Below are 12,360 nucleotides of genomic sequence, written 5' to 3' on the forward strand. Positions count from 1 at the left end.
TATCAATCTCAAGAACTCATTTCTTCTGAGTCATTATTCACAGGATTTCTTTCTGAAGTGTATATGAACTGGTTATTTGCAACCATCTCAATGAGTTCCTAGGCTTCTGTAGGTGTTTTCAGATGAAGAGATCCACCAGCAGAATAGTCCAATGACATATTGGACAATTCAGACAAACCATCATAGAATATATATATATGAGTCTCTATTCTGGAAGCATGTCAGAAGGACACCTTTTGGTTAATTTCTTGTATCTTTCCCAAGCTTCATAGAGAGATTCACCTTCCTTCTATTTGAAGATTTGGACTTCCACTCTAAACTTGCTCATCTTCTGAGGTGGAAAGAATTTGGTCAAGAAAGCATTGACCAACTTTTTCCAAGAGTTCAGGCTTTCTCTAGGTTGTGAGTCCAACCATATCCTAGCTCTATCTCTTATAGCAAAAGGGAAAAGCATAAGTCTGTAGACCTCGAGAATCAACGCCATTGGTCTTAACAGTATCACAGATCTGCAAGAATTCAGCTAAGAACTGATGAGGATCTTCGATGGAAGTCCATGAAACTTGCAATTCTGCTGCATTAGAGAAACTAATTGAGGCTTAAGCTCAAAATTGTTTGCTCCAATGACAGGAATTGAGATGCTTATTCCATAGAAGTTGAAAGTTGGTGCAGTATAGTCACCAAGCATCTTCCTTGCATCTCTGGCATTGTTGTTAGGTTCGGCTGCCATGTCTACTTCTTTTTCAAAATTTTCTGTAAGGTCCTCTCCAGAGTGTTGTGCTTTAGCTTCTCTTAGTTTCCTCTTTAGAGTCCTTTTAGGTTCAGGATCAGTTTCAACAAGAATGTTTTTATCCCTATTTCTTCTCATATGAAAAAGAAGAGAACAAAGGGAGTAGTGGAATCCTCTATGTCACAGTATAGAGATTCTTTGAGGTGTCAGAAGAAAAGAAGAATAGAGGAATGAGGTAGAGAGAGAATAAGAAGAATTCGAACATAGAGGGAGAGAGAGAGGGGTTTGAATTATAAGTAGAAGAGAAGTGTTAGTAAATAAATAGAAAGAGATGAGAGAGAGAGTATTCGAAAATTAAAACTAAAATAATTAGTTAATTAAAAAGATTTTTGAAAAAGTGGTTAGTGATTTTCAAAAATTGGAAGTGGAAAGGTGGTTAGGTGGTTTGAAAAAGATAAGAAATAGTAATTAGTTGAAAAAGATTTGAAAATAATTTTGAAAAGATAAGAAGTTAGAAAAAGATTTTGAATTTAAAATTTTAAAAAGATACGATTGAAATTTATTTTGAAAAAGGATTGAAGGAAAAATTAAAAAATTAGTTTTAAACTTTTCGAAAACATAAAAAAATTGAAAGATAAACGTTTAAAATATGTTTGATGCAAAAAGTTATGACTTAAAACATGAAAAATTGAAAAAAATTGAATTGGAAACAAAATTACCTCCCTTGTGTCATCCTGGCGTTAAATGCCCAGAATGTTATCCCTTCTAGCATTTAACGCCCACTTGACTGCCTCTTTGGGCGTTTAACGCCCAGCCAGATACCCTAGCTGGCGTTAAACGCCAGGAACCCTTCTTTACTAGGCGTTTTCTAAACGCCCAGAATGCTGCCATTTCTGGCGTTAAACGCCCAGAACGCTGCCTATTCTGGCGTTTAACGCCCAGAATGCTACCTTTACTGGCATTAAACGCCCAAAGTGCCTCTTTACTGGCGTTTTAACGCCAGTGAGCTCTTTTTCTCTGTGATTCCTCTGCTTTGTGTTCTATTTTTTTATTTTGAAATTTTGACTTGACTTAACAAGAAACAACTAAATTTAAAAAATTTTTGACCAAGTCAACTCAAAATTTTGAAAATTATAAGAAGAAAAAGGAAAAAAGATTTTTTTTTATTTTTGAATTTTTAATGACGGGAGAGAAAAACAACAAAATGAATCAAAACATAAAAAATTTAAGATAAAAACCAATAATGCATGCAAGAACACTTTGAATGTCAATATGAACACCAAGAACACTTTGAAGATCATGATGAACATCAAGAACATATTTTTGAAAATTTTTAAGAAAAGAAAGACATGCAAGACACCAAACTTAGAATTTGACACTAGACTCAAACAAGAAAGAAGATTACCCAATCTAAGCAACAAGATGAACCGTCAGTTGTCCATACTCGAACAATTCCCGACAACGGCACCAAAAACTTGGTGCAAGAAATTGCAATCACACCTTTGCAACTCCGCACAACTAACCAGCAAGTGCACTGGGTCGTCCAAGTAATAAAACCTTACGCGAGTAAGGGTCGATCCCACAGAGATTATCGGCTTGAAGCAAGCTATGGTCATCCTGTAAATCTTAGTCAGACAGCTTCAAATGGTTATGAGGTGTTGATAATTAAAAGATAGATAAAACGCAAATTAAAATAAAGGTACTTATGCAATTCTTTGTTGGGAATTTCAGATAAGCGTTTGGAGATGCTTTGTTGCTTCGGAACCTCTGCTTTCTTATTGTCTTCGTCCAATGATGCGTGCTCCCTTCCATGGCAAGCTGTATGTTGCTGGATCACCATTGTCAATGGCTACCATCTGTCCTCTCAGTGAAAATGGTCTAGGTGCAGTTTCTGCACGACTAATCATCTGTCGGTTCTCACTTGTGTCGGAGTAGGATCTCTCTATCCTTTTGCACACTGTCACTGCGCCTAACATTCGCGAGTTTGAAGCTCGTCACAGTCATCCCTTCCCAGATCCTACTCGAAATATCACAGACAAGGTTTAGACTTTCCGGATGACAATTGATTCTAGCCTATACCACGAAGGTTCTAACCTCACGGATTCGAATGCTCTGTTGTCAGGAGAGGCGAGTCAAATTCGTGGATCAGAGACCCAAGAGACTATACTTCGGCTGTCCTCCAATGACTACGTTGAATATCATATAGACCGCTTGTGGTTGTCAGGCACGCGGATCTTGGCTAAGCGAGTAACGAAGATAGTGGGTGATTATCACGGGCCACTCCTTCATTCTAACTTAACTGAATTAAGTACGATGGTATATCTTGGAGAAGAAGTAAGCGTGAATTGAAGGAAAAACAATAGTACTTGCATTAATACATGAAGAACAGCAGAGCTCTTCACCTTAATCTATAAGGTGTAGAAACTCCATTGCTGGAAAATACATAAGAGAAAAAGGTCTAGGCATGGCCGAATGACTAGTCTCCCTCAAAGTGATCAAAAGATCAAAAGATGATCCAAATATGAAATACAATAGTCAAAAGTGCTATTTATACTAAACTAGTTACTAGAGATTACAGAAAATAAGTAACTAAGTGCAGATAGTGCAGAAATCCACTTTCGGGGCCCACTTGGTGTGTGCTTGGGCTGAGCTTTGAAGCTTTCACGTGCATAGGCCATTCTTGGAGTTAAACGCCAGCTTGGATGCTAGTTTGGGCGTTTAACTCCAGTTCTGGTGCTAGTTCTGGCGTTTTACGCCAGAAAAGGGTCTCTGGTGGGCGCTTGGACGCCAGTTTGAGCCATCAAATCTCGAGCAAAGTATGGACTATTATATATTGCTGGAAAGCACAAGATGTATACTTTCCAACGCAATTGAGAGTGCGCCGATTGGGCTTCTGTAGCTCCAAAAAATCTACTTCGAGTGCAAGAGGGTCAGACTCCAACAGCATCTGCAGTCCTTTCTTAGCCTCTGAATCAGACTTTTACTCAGGTCCCTCAATTTCAGCCAGAAAATACTCGAAATTACAGAAAAATACACAAACTCATAGTAAAGTCAAGAAATGTGATTTTTGCATAAAAACTAATAAAAATATACTAAAAAGTAACTAAAACATACTAAAAACTACCTAAAAATAATGCCAAAAAGCGTATAAATTATCCGCTCATCAAGCCCAAATTTTTGTGTTGCCAGACTTCATTTCTTTTGTATTGCACTTATTTTAAGCATTTTAATGTTTGCTACTCAATCATGTTTATCAGTTTCAATAATTATGCATTATGCATTCTACTATTATGAAGTTAGATGAGTTTTAATTATTTTCCTTTATGGTAACTACTCTATCAAAACAGGGCACGTTACTAAAAAAAAAGTAACTCTATCTTACTTTCATTCATCCATTAACATATTACATACAACATTGTCAAAAATTTAAATTCATAACTAACACAACAACTATAGGGAAGAAAAAGATCAGTGTGCCCAAGAATTGGATTATACATTTTTGGGTCCTCAATTCAGCTTCTAATTTTCCAATCCTCCATGCCAAATTGACCCTTACTTGTTCATTGTCGTTTGCAACAGAATCTAGTCTTCCTTTATGTTCTTCTTCTTTTTCTACATCATCAGTCGAGAGAAAAAATTCACACCATATTTTACCCATAGTCTGTGTATGAAATATGGTTAGGAGTAAAGAACATAAAACCACTTAGCAATTTCTCTTAACAAAAACTCACATTGTAATTGAGACAACTAAAGAAGGGCTTATCCGGATTGGTATTTGTTCCGGACCACCAAAGCACAGGGCGGCATGACGGACGGAAAATTACCGATTAAGAATCAAAAATAAAAATAGCGTTACGAGTACGGTTCTTAACCAGCAAAAATTTCACTTATCAATTTAAAAAGGATGTCACAATTCAGAATAAAATACTGGGAGTAGGATTCCCAGGTCGTTTCTCAACGAGTTGAAACAAGGTGTGAATTATTTATCAGGAATTTTTCTGAAAAATTTGTGATGTTAAAATTAGAAAAATAAATAACTGAAAATTAGAGCATGGAATGATAACAAGATGTGTTGTCTATTCAAAATGAGAAAGTCTTGGCTAGGAGAAAATTAATTGGAGTTTCTATCCTCGTTGAATTTCTCAAGTGTAATAATAATATCAAAAGTTATTGCTTCCAATTAGTTATCCTCTTGCAGTTGCAAAGGAAAGTTAATTGGGTATACTAACTCTAACTCACAAGACCTAACCCCTTCCTAGAGAAGGGCTAGAGTTAGTGAAAATAGAGTAAGGCAACAATTTCAAAGTTCAAATTAACACTTGAGTTTTCCAACTCAAGGAGTTCCAATTAATTAACTCCCAAGCCAAGTTGAGAGTTTTAAATCATAACACGAATGCCATTTTCATATAACATGGGATAAGTAGAAATGAGAGACATGATAAATAAAATAAATTAACTAAAGAAAATTTTAAAGCTGATAATTAATCGAAGATATTCGAACAAGAAATGAAATTAAATGTGAAATTAGTTCATTATATTAATAAATGTAACATTAAGAAAATCATAACATAAATCCAAGCAATTGAACGGAAAGCATAAGAGTAAGGTAAGAGAAAGGCAAACTATAATGACGAAGACTTCCACCGAAGATAGTAGCAACCCTCTCTCAAGATCCAATCCAAGCAAAACTAAGAAAAACTATGAAAACCTAAGAACCCTATGAGAACAAGTGTTTTTCTCCAAAATTCTCTAAAACTAAAACTAAACTAAGTGAGAATGAAAAGGGTGTCAAGTCTCAGCTACACCCCTGCATCTATTCTGCACTTTCGGCCCTGAAACTGCGTCAAAAAAAGGCCCAAAAATCGCCCACGGCGAATTCTGATATGCAACACGTGACGGCCTTCCACGCGTACGCGTCGTCCACGCGTGCGTGTCGATGTGCATTCCTCTAATCATGCGAACGTGTACTACACGCGGATGTGTCGCCGCTTTGTCTCCTAACCACGCGTACGCGTGCTTCGCGCGTGCACGTCGTTTGTCGCCCATGGAATATTTAATTCCTTGTCTTCCTTCCTCTTTTGCATGCTTCTTCTCCATCCTCTAAGCCATTCCTGCCTTGTAATCTCTGAAAACACTGAACACACATATCACGGCATCGAAGGAAATAAAAGAGGATTTAAGAAATCGTCAATTAAAGGCCAAATAAGCATGTTTTCAATCATAGCATCAATTTGGGAAGAAAAATATAAAATCATGCATTTCCTATGAATAAGTGTATGAAATATTGATAAAATCCACTCTAGAACACCAGCATGTCCTCATGCTAAGGTCAAGGATACCAAAAGAGTAAAGGAGGAAAAGTGAGACTTGTACAATGCAACCTATCTACAAGAATGCAACTACATACTAAAATGTTTTTACCTAGTTGGTTAAAAGTGAACAAACTCTCCAAGACAAACATAAATGGATTCCACTAATTCAAATCACACAATAAGATAATAGTAAACTTGTAAGAAGGAAACTCATGAACACCGGGAACATAGAGTGGAGTATTGAATCCTCACTGGAAGTGTATATGCACTCTAATCGCACAAGTGTCTAGGGTTATTCCACTCTAGTCTCCTCTAGTCATGCTTTCTGAAACTTTGTTCTTCATCTAACCAATCAACAAAAATTTAGTGTACTAATGCAAACATCATGAGGGCTTTTCACGGTTATAATGGGGCTAAGGTAAGGGTGAGGGTATATGAATGACCAAGTGAGCTGTGACTTAAATCTTTGACTAACCTAAGTTTGCACCTAACACATACACACACTCTATATAATTCGTGAATCATGCTTAGCTACCCAAATTCTCATTATTTTGCAAACTCTCACACACTAATGTATCTGTTTTAATTCCATCAGATATGCATTGATCTTTTTATTGAACTTAACATTGGGGTAATTTTATCCCCTATCCATTTATTCCTTTTCTTTTTTTTTCTTTTAATTAAAAGCATAATATATCAACGCATATGGTTTCTTCTAATTTTACACGACTGAGCACCCAAATTCCCAATATTTGTCAAAAAGAGCAAAAACACATTCTCATAAACCATAGTTCCCATATTTCTCCATACTTAGTTGACACACAATCTCTATCTTGAGCTAACCAAAGACTCAAATATGGTAATTAATTATTTTTCCACTTAAGGCTAGTGATGTGGTAATATAAAGAACAAATGGGGTTAGAAGGCTCAAAATGGCAACCAAAGGTAAATGAAGTGGTAAGCTATTTGGGATAAGTGAGCTAATATCAAATAATGGCCTCAATCACATGTATGCATGAATATACACTAAACAATGGACATATAGAATGAAACAAAGTAAAGATTTCAACCATAGAGAAGAAAACACACAGGAAGAAAAAATCATGGTTAAATAATGTAACCATATAATTAAGCTCAAAATCTCACAGATTGTGTGTTCTTAGCTCTAAACTATGTTCCAAATTAAAATCTTCAAATAAGTTTAACAAAATTTTTAATTTGAATTAATGAAATACTATAGAATAGTGTCTTGAGAAAGAATATATCAGTCAACCAAGTAGTACCTAAATGCAAACAACTACTACTAGTCATGCAAGTTATTCTATGTAACAAAAGAAAAGTAAAATGTTCGTGTTAGAAGAGAGAGAGATATTACCTCCGGAAGTCATTCCGACCTCCCCACACTTAAGGTTTTGCATGGTCCTCCATGGTATGAGTCGAAGCGGAGTCCGGGGTGTCTGTCTCTTCTTTGGGTTGGTGAGTGCCATCGATCAGCTCCTTCAGGTAGTGATATCAGCGCTGGTTACGGCGCTCCATTTACTTAGCCCGTCGGTCCTGCCGGTCCAACCTCTCAAGGATCTGAAGGAGCAGCTGATTGGTTGAAGGTTCCTGTGGTGTGGATGATGGTGGAATGGAGGGAGAAGGAACGCTGTGGGCCGGGCCTTCAGTTCGGCTTGCAGTAGATGCCGGAGGCCTGATGTACTTCCCACTTGGGACAAACTGATCAGCTTGAGGAATTATGGCCTTTGTGTCCCTAGCCCGATAGGGAACTCCTGCTGCAGAGACCAAATCTGTAACTAAAGAAGGGAAGGGTAGATTGCCCGCTATTTCTACATGCTCCATGGCATGCCGGATGAGGTGAGGCAAGTTCAGTGGTTGCTCTGTCAGAATGCGCCATATGAGGACTGCCATGTCCGTAGTGAAGGTTGACTCGTGGGTGCTCGGAAGGACATAATGCGATAGAATCTGAACCCACACGTAGGCCTTGAAAGTAAGTGCAGAGGCGGAGATACCCTTGGGTCTAGCCCGGTGTTGTCCATAGATCCAGTTGCTGCCAGGTAGGGCTATGACGCCTAGGACGCTTTTCCAGTCAAAGGTGTATGCTTGGCGTTCTATCTGGGCTGCTTGATAAGCGTCTAATCCCTCTAGGCTAGGTGGAAGATCCAACGCCCGCTGAATGGAACCTTTGGAAATAGGGACTTGCTTTTGTCGAACAAAGACAGACTGCAAGATGGGCGAGTGAAAGTTGGAGTAGAATTCAACTACCCAAGATAAATTGGCCTCTTGCGGCTGTCTTCTTAAGAATCCCCACTGTCTCCTTTCGATGCGAGGCTCCACAAAGTCAACAAAATGTGTTGGAAGGATGAGGAGGTGCTCATTGTTGTAATTTCATTCTGCCAAGATGGGGAACATCTACTCACAGTAACGGTTGGTGAACCCTGCAGAGTCCCGTGCAGAAAATGCCTTTTCTGCTTCATTCACTCTGATAATCCTCTTTATCCTCTTAGTAGGTGGCTAGACTATTGTGGAGGGTTGTTCTTTAGCCGGTGCTTTTTTAGTTCCTCTCTTTACCGTGTCATCTTAGACGCTTTCTCTTTTCCCTTTTTGGTGGCCATCCTGAAAAAGGAAGAAAGAAAAGGGATTTCAAATTCAAATAGCTAAAACCGGAAGGAGGAAAGTCCAAGTGATAATCAATGCCAAAGGAGAAGATAATGTCTTAAATACATGGTCGCGACAACATGCAAGTAGGACATCAAGTAACATCTTGAAGTCATAGCATAATAACTAGATGCAAGAGGGTTAAAGGCATGCAAGTAACAAGCATGAGAAGCATAGCTCAAGCATCAATAGCAAAAATAATTATCACATATAACAAAGTAATGAGCACTTTTATGTTGACAATTAATGACTAATATACTCAATACACAATGGATTTCAAGGTTTTGTGAAAAAGAGGCGTTAAAGTAGAAAAATAAAATAAAAGAGAAATCATAATGTCATATGAGCTTTTTCACAAACACTTGGTATGCACTTTTAAAAGTTGAAAGCAAGGTAATTAATCCAAGCATGTATGAGACCTATAATGTCAATTGTCAAATCACTCCTCATAATATCCACATGCAAATACATAATAAAGAAATCACCCAAATAAATCTCTAACGCCAACATAAGAATGCAAAAATAGAAAGTAGAAGAGGGAAAGAAAAAGAACCTTAAGAAGAAGATGATGAAAATAGGGAAGTAATTGATAGTGAGAGTGAGAGAAGAGTAAGAAGAATGGAGGAAGAAGAAGTTAAGAAAGAGAGAAGAGGAAGAATGAAGAAGAGAGTAAAAAGGAGAAGAAGAAAGAATTAGGATTTGAAAAGAAAAGAAGAGAAAAGAGGTTTGAAAAACGCAGAACAGGGTAGCACGCTGAGTAAGTGACGCGGCGTATACGATGCGCACGCGTCGCCGACGCGTACGCGTGGGTGAGCGTAAGCGTCAATCACGCGTACGCGTGACCACTACCGTGCGAAACACGCGGTTCCATCACTACTCCCACACAACTCCCTATAACTTTTTGGCATTTTTGTTAAATTTCACACCCACGCGTACGCGTCACTTACGCGCACGCATGGGTTGACAAGGCTAGAGGCAACCCGTAAGCGCCAATCACGTGTACGCATGACTACTGGACGTGCCAGACGCACGATTCCAGCGCCATGGCCTCACAACTCTCTGCCAAAACCTTCATTTACGCCGATTTTTATTCCATGCGTACGCGTACTGGATGCTTACGCGTGAATTGGTGAATTTGCAGGCGACACGTACGCGTGGGTGACGCGTACGCGTGGGGTTGCTGGTGCGCCAAGCATCCCTTCTGCACGCTTTCAGCCTAACTCTCTATAAGTTTTTATAAAAATTGAACCTCCAAAGGACGCGTGCGCGTCATAGACGCGTATGCGTCGAAGACTCTTTTTTTTTGGGTATATAAAAGTAGAAGTAAATATGCAGAATTGAAAGTAACACTAGTATGAATGAAATGCAATTAAGAAAAAGGGAAGATCATACCATGGTGGGTTGCTTCCTACGTAGCACTTTTCTTTAATGTCCTTATGTTAAACGGTCTATGAGCTTAGTCCTCTTGTGCGGGATCCTTCAAAAGAAAGATCTCCAGCTCCTTGTTGCTTTTCAGCTTCTTACCATGATATAACTTCAAGCAGTGGCCATTCACCTTGATGAATGTGGGGCTTGACGGATGGCTCAGGTGGAAGACTCCATAAGGCTCAACCTTCTCCACCCTATAGGGTCCTTCCCACCTAGATCTCAACTTTCTGGGCATGAGTCTCAGCCTTGAGTTATAGAGGAGGACCAAATCCTTAGCTCTAAACTCTCTCTTAATATTTCTGTCATGCATTGCCTTCACCTTTTCCTTTAGAGCCGTGAGTTCTCGTATGCCTCTAGTCGAAGGCACTCTAATTTCTGTAGTTGCAGCTTCCTTTCAATGCCGGCTCCCCCCAATCCGAAGTTGCATTCCTTCACCGCCCAGTATGGCTTGTGTTCCACCTCCACTGGAAGATGACAAACCTTTCCGTAGACGAGGCGGAATGGACTTATTCCAATGGGTGTCTTATATGCAGTCCGATAAGCCTAAAGCGCATCTGCTAGTCTAGCACTCGAGTCCTTCCTGTGAGGCTTCACAATCTTTTCTAATATGCGCTTTATCTCCCTATTTGACACCTCAGCCTGTCCATTGGTCTGAGGATGGTAAGCCATCGCTACCTTGTGAATGATGCCTTGTTTCTTCAACAGTTTTGTCATTCTCCTGTTACAAAAGTGAGTGCCTTGATTACTCATGATTGCTCGCGATGATCCAAAGCGACAGATAATATTATTTCAAACAAAGGAGACAACAATGTTAGCATCATCAGTGCAGGTAGAAATTGCTTCCACCCACTTTGAAACATAATCGACAGCTAACAAAATGTAGTAGAAACCATTAGAATTTGAAAATGGACCCATGAAGTCAATACCCCAAACATAAAAAATTTCACAAAACAACATAAGTTGTTGGGGCATCTCATTCCTCTTGGATATATTTCCAAATCTCTGACATTGGGGGCAAGAGTCATAATAAATACTAGCATCTTTAAAAAGTGTGGGCCACCATAATCCACAGTCTAAAATTTTTCTAGCAGTTCTTTGAGGGCCAAAGTGTCCACCACTCTTAGAAGAGTGGCATGCCTCTAAAATGGACTGAAATTCTAATTGTGGCATACACCTTCTAATTATTTGGTCAACACTATATCTCCATAAATATGGGTCATCCCATATATAATATTTGGACTCACTTTTAAGCTTGTCCCTTTGATGCCTAGTAAAATTAGGAGGAAAGGTATGACTAACCAAATAATTAGCTACAGGTGCATACCAAAGAACCACTTCCGGTATTGCTTGCAAGCTATTAAGTGGAAATGCATCATTGATAGGAGTGGAGTCATTTTTAATATGTTCAAGGCGACTCAAGTGGTCCGCCACTAAGTTTTGAGAACCACTCCTATCTTTGATTTCTAAATCAAATTCTTGCAGCAGCAATATCCAACGGATTAACATTGGTTTTGACTCTTTCTTAGCTAATAAATACTTTAAAGCTGCATGGTTTGAATATACTACTACCTTAGTTCCAACTAAATAAGCTCTGAATTTATCAAGAGCAAAAACAATAGCTAATAGCTCTTTTTCGGTGGTAGTATACTTAGACTAAGCACCGTCTAAAGTCTTAGAGGCATAAGCAATAATGTAAGGGTCCTTACCTTCGCGCTGTGCTAGCGCCGCTCCTACCGCATAGTTGGATGCGTCACACATTATCTCGAACGGCCTACTCCAGTCAGGCCCTCTCACAATAGGAGCTTGGGTCAAGGCAACCTTCAGCTTATCAAATGCCTCCATGCAATCTTCACTCAACTCGAACTCTACGTCTTTCTCCAGCAACCGACATAAAGACAATGCTACCTTACTGAAGTCCTTGATAAATCACCGGTAGAAACCTGCATGATCAAGAAACGAACATACTTCCCTCACGGAGGAGGGGTAAGGTAAACCAGAAATAATATCTACCTTTGTTGGATCAACAGATATACCAGTATTAGAGACAACATGGCCTAGAACAATACCTTGCTTCACCATAAAATGACATTTTTCAAAATTAAGTACAAGGTTTGAACTATCCAAGCAAATATCAAATAAATCACCATAGACACTAAAGTCATCCATAAAAACTTCTATATAATTCTCAAGAAAATATACTCATCATGCATCTTTGAAACGTAGCCGGTGCATTAC

The 12,360-nt window shown here is 38.9% G+C and overlaps 1 non-coding gene across 1 annotated transcript; it reads left to right on the forward strand.

The window, feature by feature from the left end:
• Positions 1-218: 218 nt before the first annotated feature.
• On the forward strand, positions 219-322 carry LOC130963981 (small nucleolar RNA R71). Its single transcript, XR_009080096.1, has one exon. It is a non-coding gene; the product is annotated as a small nucleolar RNA R71 (small nucleolar RNA).
• The last annotated feature ends 12,038 nt before the right edge of the window (positions 323-12,360 follow it).

This window comes from Arachis stenosperma, chromosome 2, assembly GCF_014773155.1.
Source record: "Arachis stenosperma cultivar V10309 chromosome 2, arast.V10309.gnm1.PFL2, whole genome shotgun sequence".
NCBI lineage: Eukaryota > Viridiplantae > Streptophyta > Magnoliopsida > Fabales > Fabaceae > Arachis > Arachis stenosperma.